Raw genomic sequence first — 13623 nt, 5'->3', positions numbered from 1 at the left:
GTGTGTGTGTGTCTAGGAATCAGGACTCCTGGGGTCTATCCTGACTGCGAGCGGAGTGGGGTCTAATGGTTAGAGCAGAGAGCTGGCAGGTAGGATTCCTGGGTTCTAGTCCAGGCGATGCAACTGATTCATTCTGTGACATGGTTCGTTCTGCCTTGTCCTCCTGTGACATGTGGAGCGCAAAGACCTGCCCCAGCCCTTCCCTTCCAGCTGGGTGGTGCAGGAATTAATGGCCGTAGAGCCTGGGCTCTAAGATCCTGGAGCAAAGCGTCCTGGAGAAGGAATTTGTTCCCCAAGCTTGACTAGCTCCCTGCCCCATCCCTCCCTCCGTCAATCAGAACGAATCCCTCATGGCAGAGCTGTTGTCTGGTTACCCGCAGTGCAGACCCAATCTATTGTGTCCTGGCTGCTGTTCAGCTCAGGTTAACAGCATGGTCTGTTTCTGTGAACTCCCCCAGAGCTTTCGAATGGAAGTGAGAGTCTTCTTCACATCCTGCTCTAAACTGTGAGGAGTGTCGCTCTGTGGCTGTTCAACAGCTGCTGCATTCCTACCCCAGAGGTGGCATCATTTCAGTGCTGGGTGGGTGATCCCTGTGTAGTGTTGTTGAGTGCTGTTGCACATCTGCTATGCTCCATCCAGAGCTGTCTGCATTTCAATGCCAGGTGAGTGATCCCTGTATTGTGTTGTGGGGGGGAGGGATAGCTCAGTGGTTTGACCATTGACCTGCTAAACCTAGGGTTGTGAGTTCAATCCTTGAGGGGCGGTGCATTTAGGGATCTGGGGCAAAAATTGGGGATTGGCCCTGCTTTGAGCAGGGGGTTGGACTAGATGATCTCCTGAGGTCCCTTCCAACCCTCACGTTCTATGATACGCTGCTGCGCTCCACCCCAGAGGTATCTGCATTTCCGTGCTGGGCGAGCAATCCGTGTGTTGTTATGCAGGTACTATGCTCCACTCCAGAAGAGGCTGCAATTCAGTGCAGGGTGAATGAAAGTCCATGTCTCATTTTGCAAAGCATGGGTTCTCCAAGCAAGGGTGCTGTCTGTCCCATGTTCCTGCTCAATAGACTCTGGATTCTTAGCATCAGCGGAGCTACATTTTGAGCAGTGGTGGAACCAGGAGGCAGCTGGGTCATAGAATCATAGAATCATAGAATATCAGGGTTGGAAGGGACCCCTGAAGGTCATCTAGTCCAACCCCCTGCTCGAAGCAGGACCAATTCCCAGTTAAATCATCCCAGCCAGGGCTCTGTCAAGCCTGACCTTAAAAACCTCTAAGGAAGGAGATTCTACCACCTCCCTAGGTAACGCATTCCAGTGTTTCACCACCCTCTTAGTGAAAAAGTTTTTCCTAATATCCAATCTAAACCTCCCCCACTGCAACTTGAGACCATTACTCCTCGTTCTGGCATCTGCTACCATTGAGAACAGTCTAGAGCCATCCTCTTTGGAACCCCCTTTCAGGTAGTTGAAAGCAGCTATCAAATCCCCCCTCATTCTTCTCTTCTGCAGGCTAAACAATCCCAGCTCCCTCAGCCTCTCCTCATAAGTCATGTGTTCTAGACCCCTAATCATTTTTGTTGCCCTTCGCTGGACTCTCTCCAATTTATCCACATCCTTCTTGTAGTGTGGGGCCCAAAACTGGACACAGTACTCCAGATGAGGCCTCACCAATGTCGAATAGAGGGGAACGATCACGTCCCTCGATCTGCTCGCTATGCCCCTACTTATACATCCCAAAATGCCATTGGCCTTCTTGGCAACAAGGGCACACTGCTGACTCATATCCAGCTTATATCATATCCAGGTCATTGGTGGTTCCACCTTCAGTTCTACCTATTGGCTTGAAAAGGCACCACACGTATACCTAATGGCTGCTGAGGGGGGCAGTTGTCCCCTGGCCCGCTATTAGCTCTGCCACTGATTCTTTTTAAATGTTCATTGTGCTGCTTCCACCAGCCACTTTGATTTTGTTTTCTTTTACAGACCCAAGCAAAACGCAAGCGGCAACCTGGCTAGAAGCAGTTCCGTGGAATTGAACAGACTCATCCAATTACTGAGCCTTCCCAGAGCCAGGTGCTGCCCTCACGATACATCAAATCTAGAGGACCTGCTAAGCTCCCAGTAGATGTAGCCTAGAGCCAAACGCAGGCCAGGCAAGGTGGCTTCGCCCATGGAGTTCAGGTCCAGGGATTCAGTAGGGAGTAAATGGCCAGCACTGGATGCTTCAGGTTTTGGTGCCCACCCAGAGACAGCTGGGGGCTGATTTTCAATTACACACCTGCAGCTGGCCCAGGCCAGCTGACTCCAGCTCCCGGGACTCGGGCTAAGGGGCTGTTTAACTGCGGTGTAGCCTTTGGGGCTCAGGCTGGCGTTTCGACTCTAGGACGATGCGAGGTGGGAGGTTCCCAGAGCTCGGGCTGCAGCTGAAGCCAGAACGTCTGCACCACAAATAAACAGCTGCTCAGCTCGAGCCCTGTTAGCCGGAGTCAGCTGGCCCGGGCCAGCCGTGGGCACATAACTGCAGTGTAGACACACCCTAAGTGCCCACAAGCCCCCTGGGAGCTGCGGGTATTTAGCACCTCTGAAATCTAGGCCCCCGGTGTCTCAACGTGGGCACCCAAAGTTAGGGGCCATTCAAAATCTTCTCGCCACTGTCTTCCCCCACCCCACACTGCTCCTCAGACGTTCCTGTTAACTGCTGGAAATGGCCCACCTTGATTATCACTACAAAAGGTTTTCTCCCCCCGCTCTCCTGCTGGTAATAGCTCATCTTAAGTGATCACTCTCCTTACAGTGTGTATGATAACACCCATTTTTTCATGTTCTGTGTGTATATAAATCTCCTGACTGTATTTTCCAGTGAATGCATCCGATGAAGTGAGCTGTAGCTCACGAAAGCTTATGCTCAAATAAATTGGTTAGTCTCTAAGGGTACGTCTACACTACAAAATTAGGTCGAATTTATAGAAGTCGGTTTTGTAGAAAGCGTTTTTATACAGTTGATTGTGTGTGTCCCCACACAAATGCTCTAAGTGCATGTAGTCGGTGGAATGTGTCCACAGTACCGAGGCAACCGTCGACTTCCGGAGCACTGCACTGTGGGTGGCTATCCCACAGTTCCCGCAGTCTCCGCCGCCCATTTGAATTCTGGGTAGAAATCCCAGTGCCTGATGGGGCTAAAATATTGTCGCGGGTGGTTCTGGGTACATATCGTCAGGCCCCCGTTCCCTCCCTCCCTCCGGGAAAGCAAGGGCAGACAATCGTTTTGCGCCTTTTTTCTTGAGTTACCTGTGCAGACGCCATACCACGGCAAGCATAGAGCCCGCTCAGATCACTTTGGCAATTAGGAGCACATTAAACACCACACACCTTATCCAGCAGTATATGCAGCACCAGAACCTGGCAACGCGATACCAGGTGAGTAGGCGACGTCAGCGCGGTGACGTGAGTGATGAGGACATGGACACAAACTTCTCTCAAAGTACGGGCCCTGACAATGTGGGCATCATGGTGCTAATGGGGCAGGTTCATGCGATGGAATGCCGATTCTGGGCCTGGGAAAGAAGCACAGACTGGTGGGACCGCATAGTGTTGCAGGTCTGGGACGATTCCCAGGGGTTGCAAAACTTTCGCATGTGTAAGGGCACTTTCATGGAACTTTGTGACTTGCTTTCCCCTGCCCTGAGGCACAAGAATACCAAGATGAGAGCAGCCCTCACAGTTGAGAAGCAAGTGGCAATAGCCCTGTGGAAGCTTGCAATGCCATACAGCTACCAGTCGGTCGGGAATCAATTTGGAGTGGGCAAATCTACTGTGGGGGCTGCTGTGATGCAAGTAGCCAACGCAATCAAAGATCTGCTGATATCAAGGGTAGTGACCCTGGGAAATGTGCAGGTCATAGTGGATGGCTTTGCTGCAATGGGATTCCCTAACTGTGGTGGGGCCGTAGACGGAACCCATATCCCTATCTTGGCACCAGAGCACGAAGCCGGCGAGTACATAAACCACAAGGGGTACTTTTCGATAGTGGTGAAAGCACTGGTGGATCACAAGGGACGTTTCACCAACATCAACGTGGGATGGCCGGGAAAGGTACACGACACTCGCATCTTCAGGAACTCTGGTCTGTTTCAAAAGCTGCAGGAAGGGACTTTATTCCCAGACCAGAAAATAACTGTTGGGGATGTTGAAATGCCTATAGTTATCCTTGGGGACCCAGCCTACCCCTTAATGCCATGGCTCATGAAGCCGTACACAGGCAGCCTGGACAGTAGTCAGGAGCTGTTCAACTACAGGCTGAGCAAGTGCAGACTGGTGGTAGAATGTGCATTTGGACATTGAAAAGCGTGCTGGTGCGGTTTACTGACTCGGTTAGACCTCAGCAAAACCAGTATTCCCACTGTTATTACTGCTTGCTGTGTGCTCCACAATCTCTATGAGAGTAAGGGGGAGACGTTTATGGCGGGGTGGGAGATTGAGGCAAATCGCCTGGCTGCTGGTTATGCACAGCCAGACACCAGGGCGGTTAGAAGAGCACAGGAGGGCGCGGTGCGCATCAGAGAAGCTTTGAAAACCAGTTTCATGACTGGACAGGCTACGGTGTGAAAGTTCTGTTTGTTTCTCCCTGATGAAACCCCCCGCCCCTTGGTTCACTCTATTTCCCTGTAAGCTAACCACCCTCCCCTCCTCCCTTCGATCACCACTTGCAGAGGCAATAGAGTCATCCTTGCTTCACATTCTTGCATTCTTTATTCATTCATCACACAAATAGGGGGATAACTACCAAGGTAGCCCAGGAGGGGTGGTGGAGGAGAGAAGCACCAGGAGTGGTGGTGGAGGAGAGAAGGACAAGGCTACACAGCACTTTAAAAGTTTAAAACTTTAAAACCTATTGAATGCCAGCCTTCTGTTGCTTGGGCAATCCTCTGGGGTGGAGTGGCTGGGTGGCCGGAGGCCCCCCCCACTGCCTTCTTGGGCGTCTGGGTGAGCAGGCTATGGAACTTGGGGAGGAGGGCGGTTGGTTACACAGGGGCTGTAGCGGCGGTCTGTGCTCCTGCTGCCTTTCCTGTAGCTCAACCATACGCTGGAGCATATTGGTTTGATCCTCCAGCAGCCTCAGCATTGAATCCTGCCTCCTCTCATGACGCTGCCGCCACCTTTCAGCTTCAGCCCTCTCTTCAGCCCGCCACTTACTCTCTTCAGCCCACCACCTCTCCTCCCGGTCATATTGTGCTTTCCTGCACTCTGACATTGTCTGCCTCCACGCATTCGTCTGTGCTTTGTCAGTGTGGGAGGATAGCATGAGCTCAGAGAACATTTAATCACGAGTGCATTTTTTTCGCCTTCTAATCTTCACTAGCCTCTGGGAAGCAGAAGATCCTGTGATCCTTGAAACACATGCAGCTGGTGGAGAAAAAAAAAAGAGACAGTGGTATTTAAAAAGACACATTTTCTACAACAATGGCTACACTCTTTCACGGTAAACCTTGCTGTTAACATTACATACACAGCACATGTGCTTTCATTCCAAGGTTGCATTTTGCCTCCCCCCACCACGTGGCTAGACCCTTCCCCGTCCCCGCGGGGAACATTTCTGTTCAGCCATAGGCAAACAGCCCAGCAGGAACGGGCACCTCTGAATGTCCCCTTAAGAAAAGCACCCTATTTCAACCAGGTGACCATGAATGATATCACTCTCCTGAGGATAACACAGAGAGATAAAGAACGGATGTTGTTTGAATGTTAGCAAACATACACTGCAATGCTTTGTTCTACAATGATTTCTGAGTATGTGCTACTGGCCTGGTGTGGTAAAGTGTCCTACCATGGTGGAGAGAATAAGGCTGCCCTCCCCAGAAACCTTTTGCAAAGGCTTTGGGAGTACATCCAGGAGAGCCGCAAATGCCAGGGCAAATTAATCATTACACATGCTTGCTTTTAAACCATGTGGTATTTTAAAAGGTACACTCACCAGAGGTCTCTTCTCCGCCTGGTGGGTCCGGGAGGCAGCCTTGGGTGGGTTCGGGGGGTACTGGCTCCAGGTCCAGGGTGAGAAACAGTTCCTGGCTGTCGGGAAAACCGGTTTCTCCACTTGCTTGCTGTGAGCTATCTGTAACTTCATCATCATCATCTTCCTGGTCCCCAAAACCTGCTTCTGTATTGCCTCCATCTCCATTGAAGGAGTCAAACAACATGGCTGGGGTAGTGGTGGCTGAACCCCCTAAAATGGCATGCAGCTCGTCATAGAAGTGGCATGTTTGGGGCTCCGAACCGGAGCGGCCGTTTGCCTCTCTGGTTTCCTGGTAGGCTTGCCTCAGCTCCTTAAGTTTCATGCAGCATTGCTTTGGGTCCCTGTTATGGCCTCTGTCCTTCATGCCCTGGGAGATTTTGACAAATGGTTTGGCATTTTGAAAACTGGAATGGAGTTCTGATAGCACGGATTCCTCTCCCCATACAGCGATCAGATCCCGTACCTCCCGTTCGGTCCATGCTGGAGCTCTTTAGCTCCCTGAGGCCAATACCGTCTAATTGCGTCCATAGTACCCCAAATTCGACCCAGCAAGGCCGATTTAAGCGCTAATGCCCTTGTCGGGGGTGGAGTACGGAAATCGATTTTAAGAGCCCTTTAAGTCGAAAAAAAGGGCTTCATCATGTGGACGGGTGCAGGGTTAAATCGATTTAACGCTGCTAAATTCGACCTCAACTCCTAGTGTGGACCAGGGCCTAGTGTGGTTGCAGTTCTACATCTTTATACCAGTGGAGTTTATTCTGCTTCTCTTATAGGAATAGCCATCCCAGGACTAGAACTCCTATACCAGCATAACTGCCTCAACACGAGGGTGCCTCACTTTAACTGTACTGGTCTAGCCAGTGGCTCAACCCTTCTATTTGATGCCTTGGCTTCTGACTCTGAAAACATGGTCGTCATCTTCTGTAACCTTGACATAACTCAAGCATAGCATGTGACATTACAGCAGGACCTGCTGTTTATAAATGTAGTACCTTCCCCGCCAGTATTGTTGTCATTCCTGACTCACTCTCTCTCTCTCTCTCTCTCTCTCTCTCTCTCTCTCTCTCTCTCTCTCTCTCTCTCTCTCTCTCTTTTGAGGCTCTCTGTGAGGCTCTTGCTATGGGAAGGAGCAGCCTGGAGAAGAGTTGAAGCTTTTAAACTTTGTCAATATTTTTAAACTTGTAGATTCCCTACCATTGGGGTGTTGAGGTGTCCAGGTGGAAGGGGTGTCAGGGTGGAAGGACTGTCTAGCCTGTGTTATACAGGAAGTCAGACTTGATGGTCCAATGTCCCATTAAATTCTGCGAAATTATGTAACTGGAAAATGGCCCTTCCTGAGACGCTGCACTGGCCTCACCCGGCATCTCGCCAAGCCCAGGCCGGCTGTATGTTCGCAGGCACGTTTCTTCCAAACCAGAAGTGGGAAATGTGATAGGCTGTGAGGCCAAGGCCAAGGGAACCATCGAGAGCTCAGCAGGGCTGGATGATCCTCAGGGCTTCGGGAAGAGAGGAAGGAGCAAACCCCTCCCTTATTAGGGAAAATGAGGGCCAGTGAAACATGCCCAGGGCTAGGGAATATAAACGCCAACTCAGGAAAGGTAAGGACACTGTGAGGCAGGGTCTGAACCTGTGCAGGGAAGAGCCCTGCTCCAAGAACACAGCCTGTCTCGGGTGAGTAGAGCAGTGCCATCAGCCTGTCCTGCAGTCAGGCAGTGCCCAGCCTCCAGATATGAGCTACAGACAACTCAGAGTCCTGGCAGCAAAGCTGAGAGAGAGCATCTCTCTCAACCCCTGTCCTGCGCTGCTCTCCAGATCCCCTCAGACCTTGATGTTCCTCCTCTCCCATCTCAGCCAAATCCCAGGGGAATCTGTGCTCGGGGCCAGGCTGGGACAGAATCTGTCCTGCAACTTTTGAGTCATGGGCACAAATCCACTTTCTGCTTAAAAAAGAATTCCAACTTTTCAGTGGCTGGAGCTGAGTCCCAAAGTGCTGAGCAGAAGGGCTGTGAGTTGCAGGCAGGTGGAAATGCTGAAGGGCTGCGAGCCCCAGGCCTGGCACAGACGCTGAAGGGCTGCGAGCCCTGGGCCCAGCCTAGAGGCTGAAGGGTTGCGAGCCCCGGGCCCAGCCTAGAGGGTGAAGGGCTGCGTGTCCCGGGCCCAGCCTAGAGGCTGAAGGGCTGCAAGCCCCGGTCCTGGCGCAGCTGTTGAAGGGCTGCGATCCTCGGGCCTGTCGCAGCCAGACATCCTGGGCCCTTTCCAGTGTAACAGCTGGGGGAGAGAAGAGGGGGTGCCACCTCAGTTTGGAAGGGAATTTGTTATTCAAAAGTATCTGCTCAAGATGAAGCAGTCATCGGATTAGGGTTGTTGGCTTGAGCTGCACAGCCTCAATTCTCCCTTCCTTTCTCCATCATCCCCAGGGCTACTGGCTCCATCTTTATCTCAAAATCAGGCAAATCATAGATTCCTAGATTCCAGTGACAGAAGGGATCATCTAGTCTGGTCTTCTGTATAGCACAGGCCAGAGAGCTTTCCAAAAATAATCCCTAGAGCAGATCTTGTAGGAAAACACCCAATCTGGATTTTAAAATGGTCAGTGATGGGGAATCCATCACAGTCCTTGGTAAATTATTCCAATGGTTAATTACCCTCACTGTCAATCATTTACACCTTTTTGCAGTCTGAATTTGTTTAGCTTCAACTTCCATGTTATACCAATCGCCGGTAGATTGAAGAGCCCATTATTAAATATTTGTTCCCCATGTAGGTACTTGGAGACTGTAATCAAATCACCCCTTAACCTTCTCTTTGTTAAGATAAATAGATTGAGCTCCTTGCCTGTATCACTATAAGTCATGTTTTCCAGTCCTTTAATCACGCTTGTGGCTCTTTTCTGAACCCTCCAATTTATTAACATCCTTTTTGAATTGTGGATACCGCAACTGGACACAGTAGGGATCACACCGGTGCCACTATTGAGGTACAGTAACCTCTTTACTCCTACTCAAAATTCCCCTATTTATGCATCCCAGGATCACTCGAGCTATTTTGATCACTGTATCACACTTGGAGCTCATGTTCAGCTGCTTATTCACTTCCACCCCCAAATCTTTTTCATAGTCACTGCTTCCCAGGATAGAGTCCCCCATCCTCTAACTAAGGCCTACAGGTTTTGTTCCTGGATGTATACGTTTACATTAGCCATATTAAAATTAGGGCTGTCAAGCAATTAAAAAAATTAATTGCGATTAACTGCGCGATTCAAAAAATTAACCGTGCGATTCAAAAAGGAATTACGTAATTAATTGTGCTGTTAAACAACAATAGAATACCATTTCTTTTAAATATTTTTGGATGTTTACTACATTTTCAAATCTATTAATTTCAATTACAACACAGAATAAAGAGTGTACAGTGCTCACTGTATATTTATTTTTAATTACAAATAATTGCACTGTAAAAAACAAACAAAAAATTATTTTTCAATTCACCTCATACAAGTACTGTAGTGCAGTCTCTTTACCATGAAAGTTGAGCTTACAAATGTAGCATTATATATATATATATATATATATATATATATATATATAAAACTGCATTCAAAAATAAAACAATGTAAAACTTTAGAGCTTACAAGTCCACTCAGTCCTACTTCTTGGTCAGCCAATCGCTCAGACAAACAAGTTTGGTTACAATTTGCAGAAAATAATGCTGCCTGCTTCTTGTTTACAATGACACCCGAAAGTGAGAACAGGCGATCGCAGGGCACTGTAGTCGCTGGCGTTGAAAGATATTTTCGTGCCAGATATGCTAAAGATTCATATGTCCCTTCATGCTGCAATCACCATTCCAGAGGACATGCTTCCATGCTGATGATGGGCTCTGCTTTTGATAACAATCCAAAGCAGCGTGGACTGACGCATGTTCATTTTCATCATCTGAGTCAGATGCCACCAGGAGGTTGATTTTCTTTTTCGGTGGTTTGGGTTCTGTAGTTTCCGTATCAGAGTGTTGCTCTTTTAAGGCTTCTAAAAGCATGCTCCATACCTTGTCCCTCTCAGATTTTGGAAGGCACTTCAGATTTTTAAACCTTGGGTCGAGTGCTGTAGCTATTTTTAGAAACCTCACATCAGTACCTTCTTTGCGTTTTGTCAAATCTGCAGTGAAAATGTTCTTAAAACGAACATGTGCTGGATCATCACCCGAGACTGCTATAACATGAAATATGTGCAGAATGTGGGTAAAACAGAGTAGGAAACATACAATTCTCCCCCCAAGGAGTCCAGTCACAAATGTAATTGATGCATTATTTTTTTAATGAGCATCATAAGCATGGAAGCATGTCCTCTGGAATGGTGGCTGAAGCATGAAGGGGAATATGAATATTTAGCATATTTAGCATGTAAATACCTTGCAACGCTGGCTACAAAAGTTCCATGCATTCTCACGTTCAGGTGACATTGTAACTAAGAAGCAGGCAGCAGTATCTCCCGTCAGTGTAAACAAACTTGTTTGTCTGAGCGATTGGCAGAATAAGAAGTAGGTTAGGTAACCAAAAAAAAATCTGCATTCGTAAGTTACACTTCGAGGTCTAGTGGGTATGAGTGGGGGGGCTGGGGGTGGGAGTCAGCACTCCTGGGTTCTATTCCTGGATCTGTGAGGGAGGGTTGTCTACTGTTTAGATCAGGAGATGGAGAGTCAGGACTCCTCCTGGCTTTGCAGCTGACTCCCTGTGTGACTGAGGGCAATTCCCCCCACCCCCCCCTCCGTGCCTCAGTCATACGGGGATAATGACACTGACCCAGCTCCTGGGGGTTGGGGCTGGATTCATTCCAGTCTATACAGCACCTCTGAGGGAGGTGCTAGGAAAGGGCAGGACATAAGTAACCAACAGACACTAATGGGATGCACCATGTGATTCTCTTTCTGTCCCTAGCGCGTGTGACTGTGGACCCCAACACAGCCAATGCCTACCTGCTCCTGTCCCGGGATCAGCGGAGCGTGAGGGTGGGCAACAAGAGGCGGGACGTCCCCAGTAACCCCAAGAGGTTTGACACGTGCAGCTGCATCCTGGGCCGGCAGCGGTTCACAGCCGGGATGCACTACTGGGAGGTGGAAGTGGGGGACAAGCCATGTTGGACACGGGGGGTCTGTGAGGAGTGTGTGAGCAGGCAGGGAATATTCACGGCCTCATCAGCGACTGGTTACGGGACGGTGTGGCTGCACAATGGGGATGAGTATGCAGCGCTCACTTCCCCCCTGCCCGAGCTTATGCTGAGAGTGAAGCCTCGGCAGATTGGCATCCTCCTGGACTTTGAGGCCGGAGAGGTGTCCTTCTACAACGTGACTGGCAGCTGTCACATCTACACCTTCAGTGGCATCTTCTTGGAGCCCCTGCGGCCATACTTCTACCCGGGGGTGCGGGCAGGCAGCCTGAATGATGCCCCACTGACCCTCCCACAGGGAACACAGCAGCCATGAGCCAGTCACAGCCACCTTGGCACCTTGGGCTTTCAGGACTTACCAATGAAAGGCTTTCTTAACAACACATAATTCACCAGCGGAACTTACTGCCACAGGATATTGAGGGGGCCAAATGTCTAATGGGATTCAAAAAAGGATGAGACATATCTAGGGATAATCCAAATATCACCAGCTAGAGAGGGCAGGAGACACAGGACTATAAAACCATCTCCACAGGGCAGGAGCCAGCCACTGACTACAGGGGGGCACATTCCCCAAAGAGAAGGTTATTCCATAATTACACACTGCAGGGTCTCTGGTACCTTCCTTGAAGCCTGTGATTATGGAGACAGGATACCTGGCTTTTGGGCGCTGCAGTGAGCTAGCACAACAAATCCTGTGCTCTCTGGGTGCTGTTAGAGCAAGAAATTGGTCACTGAAGCTGATAATCAGCCACAGAGCAGGAGCACTGACCCATGATAAATGCCCCCATACTGCTAGACCTTCCTGCACAGCCCCAGTAGGGGAGTCTCCATCCAGCATTGCCATTCCCCAGCACTGGAATGCAGAGTCAGCAGCATCTGCGGGGAGGCCTGGGGAGCAGGAGGGGATGGGTGAGAGGACCTGAGAGCCTTGCTCAGTTTGCAAAGAATCCAGCTGCATCATCTTTAGTAGGTGGTGTGGCTGGTGGAGACCTTGGGTCTCTGGCATGTCGTGCTCCTGGCCTAGCCGCTTGGTTCAAGGTAGAGCATCGCTGCCTGTGTCCTGTAACCTCCAGCAGCCAAGCTCCTTGGGGCAGCCAAGGAAACATTGCCTTTGGCTACCCTTGTTTTAAAGGGCTCGGGGAGCATGGACACGAGGATGGAGTCACGTGTCTGTAAAGGGTGGGGCCTGCCAACACGAGCGAGCCAGCTCCAATCGGCAATTCGCCTCTGACCTATTCCCCCTTCTAGTGAAATACCGAAGCCTTCCTTCCGCTGGATGCTTCTGAGCCCAGCCCAGCCCGTGGGCCAGAGCTGTCCACAGCCCTGTGCGTGTGCTGTCCCTGGTCTCACTGACGGTGTGCGTCAGCACGCAAACCCAGTGCAGACTGCAAAGCCTGTTGGCCCATAAACCTCACCTCTCTAGGTCCTTTTCTCCCACCAATAAACAATGCATTCCAATAGCCTTGTATAAACTGGCAAAGCATCCCTTGTGAGCTGAGAGCTGTCAGCACCCAGAGCACTAGTAAAATGGCCGGGACAAGTGGGCACTCCCTCCATCGGCCGATGCCTTTGAAACAGCCCCTTCGGGAATCCCCACCTCCAAGGGCCACTGTCAGTTCCTGGGTTTCATTTGCCCCAGCCCCAGCTGGGTTCGGCAGGCTGCTGTGGAGGACAGAACTCCATGCAGGGGGTGTGACGAAGTGGGACTGTTCTTAATGGTTCCTCTGAATAGTGTGGGGGTGCCTCAGTTTCCCCTATGCAGTTCTTAAGTATCTAGGTGGTGGGGTAAGGGTGTATGATCATTGCAGAGCCCTAGAGGGCAGGTGTGTGCAGGGGTCTGGACACAGAGAATGGCCAACACCCTGTTTCCTGGCAACTGATGGCCTGGGCCCTTCCCCCCTGCAAGGCGAGAGTTAAAGGGTCCAAGAACAAAGGAATCCGGTGACCTCCTGGCCCGGGAAAGGGACAAGGCCCAGAGGAGGAGGGGCTGGAGGGAGTTTCAGTTTGGGGCTGGCTGGAGACATGGAGTGAAGGTCAGACGTGGCTGTCTGACTCACTGCCCCCGAAAATGGACCCGGTTGAGGGGTCCCGTTCTCTGCACTTGCAAGCTCTGTCTTACACCCTGTTCCTGTCGTCTAATAAACCTCTGTTTTACTGGCTGGCTGAGAGTCCCGTCTGACTGCGGAGTTCGGGTGCAGGACCCTCTGGCTTCCCCAAGACCCCGCCTAGGCGGACTGGCTGTGGGAAGCACACGGAGGGGAAGAGGATGCTGAATGCTCTGAGGTCAGACCCAGGAAGGTGGAAGCTGTGTGAGCTGTGTGTCCTGAAGACAGGCTGCTCACAGAACGGCGACTGTCCCAGAGTCCTGCCTGGCTTCATGGGGAGCAGTTGCAGAGCATCGCCCAGGGACTCCGTGACAGGGCTGGCTGGGGATGAGGAGTGAAG

This window comes from Lepidochelys olivacea (genome assembly GCF_965140295.1).
Source record: "Lepidochelys olivacea isolate rLepOli2 genome assembly, chromosome: 20".
NCBI lineage: Eukaryota > Metazoa > Chordata > Testudines > Cheloniidae > Lepidochelys > Lepidochelys olivacea.
Note: the sequence above shows the minus strand (reverse complement) of the source record.